This window comes from Vulpes lagopus, chromosome 16, assembly GCF_018345385.1.
Source record: "Vulpes lagopus strain Blue_001 chromosome 16, ASM1834538v1, whole genome shotgun sequence".
NCBI lineage: Eukaryota > Metazoa > Chordata > Mammalia > Carnivora > Canidae > Vulpes > Vulpes lagopus.
This window is the reverse complement of record NC_054839.1, coordinates 13,408,651-13,413,275: the sequence shown is the minus strand read 5'-3', so window position 1 is coordinate 13,413,275 and position 4,625 is coordinate 13,408,651. Positions and strand designations below refer to the sequence as shown.

General features: G+C 40.8%; 1 pseudogene; it reads left to right on the top strand.

Annotated features, from left to right (window-relative positions):
- The first annotated feature begins 2,509 nt into the window (after positions 1-2,509).
- On the top strand, positions 2,510-3,515 carry LOC121476808 (annotated as a pseudogene).
- The last annotated feature ends 1,110 nt before the right edge of the window (positions 3,516-4,625 follow it).

The following is a 4,625-nucleotide window of genomic DNA, read 5'->3' as shown; positions in this document are numbered from 1 at the left end:
ATAATCTCCCCAGCCCACTGCTGCTACTTAAGGCGGAAGAGCGGATTTTGGAGAGGCATTCGTAATATCCACTAGGGTGATTGGAAGGTCAAGACTGGAGTATGAGGCTTAGCCCAGGTTGTAGAGAATAGTAACAGACTGCAGAATTTGAGTTTAACATAATTAGTAGGGAAAAGAAAGTGACCTGGGGGAAATAACGATTGTAGTATTAAGGGCATTTTCTTTTTTCCATCTTTGCTAAGGTAGAAGTTACTTGAAATGGAATATACACATTAGCACTAGTATAAAAGAAACTGTGCTGTCTTATCATTTAAAAATTTCTCTTGAGACACCTGGCTAGCTCAGTGGTTGAGCGTCTGCCTTTGGCTCAGGTCGTGATCCTGGGGCCCTGGGATCAAGTCCCACATTGGGATCTCCACAGGGAGCCTGCTTCTCCCTCTGCCTATGTCTCTGCCTCTCCCTCTGCATCTCTCATGGATAAATAAATAAAATCTTTAAAAAAAAAAAAAAAAGAAAGAAAGAAAGAAAAGAAAAGCTCATTGGATTTGAAGTCATAGTTTCTAAGCCTGGTTCTGTGGCATGTTAACTGTATAAACTTTGACTCCCAAGTCTCTTAACACCTCAGGGCCGTCATTCCTTTATCAGTAAAATAAGAATAATAATAAGCAATTTCAAATATATTGTTATAAGAATTTTAGTGAAAGATATATTTATCACTCATTCTATCTATATTTATCAAGAATTTGTTAAACACTTGCAATAAAATTTAATAATATAATAAAAAGGTAAGAATAAATGATGCTAAGAACACGAATCCATTCAATAAGTCACTGCTAAGCTCCTTGCTTTGACGGTATTCTCTGCAAGTCATCTCTGGCTATCTATGCAACTCTACTTCTGTTTTGTTTTGTTTTGTTGTTTTTTCTGCATCCTTGAAAGGGGCATGTCCTCATGCCTTCATTCACCCAACAAACATGTTATGGGGGGAGTATGAAAGGCTGCTCTAGCGTTAATGCTTCTTGCTTTCACGATGTGACTGAATTTAGTTATCCAGACAACCTGGCCCCCACACTTATGATACAAACAGTGTGCAGAGCAGACAAGCACCCTCCTTAGTGCCTCTCCTTTTCCTAGATGACTTAGGATGTCTCCATTAGGTCCATGGAAACTGAAAGGAATCACATCTGTTGTTTGCTATTTTCAGAATCTCTTTAGGAAAAAGAATATTTGAATGAATGGCAAGCTTCTGCAGTTTTCCTTAGGACACTATGCCCTTCTAAAGTTGAGATTATAATTAAACAGAATCTAGCTATTTCTTTTTGATGCTTGCAAAGGTCATTGATATTCAGTACTCAGATATATTTCTTTACACCATAATGAAATGAAGCAAATTAGCCTGAAGAGAATTGATAGCTAACAAAGCAAGAGTTGCAAATGACCAATAAATGTATAAAAAAAAATTCCAGGTCTCTTGTGAGTGAGGATATCCAAACTAAAATAATAATGAAGCATTTTTTGTCACCAAGTAAATTTACAAAGATGAAAAAGAATGGTAATGCAACGTGAGGGAATTTTCAAATAGAAGTAGGTCTTTGCATTTTTCTACTCTCACAACTACAGCATTTTGCTAGAGCTATAACATTGGGACAAACTTCTTGGAAGGGAATTTGGCAGTAAATATCAAAATTTAAAATATGCATATCCTTTCTCCCAGCAATTCCATTTTCAGAACTATATAATAAGGAAATAATCAGAGATGTGAGTATATTTGCATGTACCAAGTTAATTCATTCCAAGTTATTTATAAGTGAAAAAAATTGTAAAAATTCCAAATATCCAACAGTAAAAAATTTTAATACCATGTAGTCATCATGTTGTAGAAGAGTATTTTATACTAACATTGAGAAATATATACAATATAACAAAGGTTTTTATTTAAGCCACAAAATTGTATATACTATGATCCTTCTAAAAAACATGTATGTGTGTGTAAAGGGGAGAGCAAAATGGTGGGACATATGCAAAATAGTAACCCTGGCTATCCTACAGTTTTAGAATTAAAGGGATCTTTAACTTTTTTTTACACGTTTTTCAAGTTTTCTGCCATGAATATTTATTTCCTAATAATGGAAATGCAGGGGGAAAAAGCGTCTTGTGATTCTTAGACTTTTATCAAATTCTCCTTTACCTTAATCCAAAAGTACAAAGTAAGTAAAGTTTAAAATAAGACAACACCATATTATCAAATTATATCTTACAGTATATTAGGACAAGGTCCAATTCTTACTACTACCTCTATTCTCTAGATTAATCTTTTCAAATTTAAGCTCATCTAACTAGGTATAACTAGTCCTCCTATGGCAAGTCTCAGATATATTCTCAAATCCATAGTCCCTACTGCTACCAATATTATCTTCTTTTTAAAATAACTAATCTGGCTCTCTGCTCCTCCCCGTTGGACAGACAGCCGCATCTTCTGGTGCAGGGCCAGCCGCGTCCCCGAGACACGATGGTGAAGGTCGGAGTGAACGGATTTGGCCGTGTTGGGCGCCTGGTCGGTCACCAGGGCCGCTTTTAACTCTGGCAAAGTGGATATTGTCGCCATCAATGACCCCTTCATTGATCTCAACTACATGGTGTACATGTTCCAGTATGATTCTGGCCACGGCAAATTCCACGGCACAGACAAGGCTGAGAACGGGAAACTTGTCATCAATGGGAAGTCCATCTCCATCTTCCAGGAGCGAGATCCCGCCAGCATCAAACGGGGTGATGCTGGTGCTGAGTATGTTGTGGAGTCCACTGGGGTCTTCACCACCATGGAGAAGGCTGGGGCTCACTTGAAGGGCGGGGCCAAGATGGTCATCATCTCCGCTCCTTCTGCTGATGCCCCCACGTTCGTGATGGGCGTGAACCATGAGAAGTATGACAATTCCCTCAAGATTGTCAGCAATGCCTCCTGCACCACCAACTGCTTGGCTCCTCTAGCCAAAGTCATCCATGACCACTTCGGCATCGTGGAGGACCTCATGACCACCGTCCATGCCATCACTGCCACCCAGAAGACCGTGGACGGCCCCTCTGGGAAGCTGTGGCATGACGGCCGAGGGGCTGCCCAGAACATCATCCCTGCTTCCACTGGCACCGCCAAGGCTGTGGGCAAGGTCATCCCTGAGCTGAAGGGGAAGCTCACTGGCATGGCCTTCCGTGTCCCCACCCCCAATGTGTCAGTTGTGGATCTGACCTGCTGCCTGGAGAAAGCTGCCAAATATGACGACATCAAGAAGGTAGTGAAGCAGGCATCGGAGGGCCCCCTCAAGGGCATCCTGGGCTACACTGAGGACCAGGTTGTCTCCTGTGACTTCAACAGTGACACCCACTTTTCTACCTTCGACGCCGGGGCTGGCATTGCCCTCAATGACCACTTTGTCAAGCTCATTTCCTGGTATGACAATGAATTTGGCTACAGCAACCGGGTGGTGGACCTCATGGTCCACATGGCCTCCAAGGAGTAAGAGCCTCCTGGACCACCAGCCCCAGCAAGAACAAGAGGAAGAGAGACGTCCTCAGCTGCTGGGGAGTCCCTGCCCCAACTTAATCCCCCAACACACTGAGAATCTCCTGACCTCCAATTTACATCCTAGACCCCGAGGAAGGGGAGGGGCTTGGGGAGCCCTACCTTGTCATGTACCATCAATAAAGTATACTGTACTCAGCCAAAAAATATATATATAAAATATAAAATAAAATAAGTTATCTGCAGGGTGGCTCAGTCGATTAAGCAGCTAGGTCTTGGTTTCAGCTCAGGTCATGATCTCAGGGCTGTGGGATCAAGCCCCACATCAGGCACTGCACTCAGCGTGGGATCTGATTGAGATTCTCTCTCTCACTTTCCCCCTGTCTCTGAAATAAATAAATATTTTTAAAAATTTTTATTTTTGTTTCTTAAGATTTATTTACTTATTCATGAGAGACACAGAGAGAGAGGGGCAGAGACACAGGTAGAGGGAAAAGCAGGCTCCCCATGGGAAGCCTGATGTGGGACTGATCCAGGATACTGGGATCACACTCTGAGCCAAAGGGAGATGCTCAACCGCTGAGCCACCCAGGTGTCCCAATATTTTTAAAAGGTTTTTAAGAAGAGTAAGTTATTTGTTTGTTCTTTACAATGGGTAATATATGCACCTGGAACAAAAACCTAAAATGTAAAATAGGTAGCTATGCCTCTAAAATATTTACATATATATTGTTTTCTTACCTTTTGATAGAAATAGCTCATGCTTTTTATTACACAGGTGTATCTCTTATCAATTGATGTTAGGTTGATGCAATTGTCCATTGTTATATTCCCAATATTCTCCTTCACTTTGTTTTAGGTATGTTTTCTTCAGATGCAGGTACTCAGGTTTTGTGTAGTCATTCAATCAGAGTCTTCTTATTGTTGTTATTAGGTGAAGCTAACTCACCTACATTTATGAATATGAACGGTATGTGTGGTCTTGGTTCTGTCTGCCTATTTTGTTATATTACTAATATTTTCGTTGCCTTTAAAAATACCCTTATACTATGGGCTATTTCTTTAGTTTTAGTATGTGTTTTTTTAATAGTTGGAAAATGTCATGTTT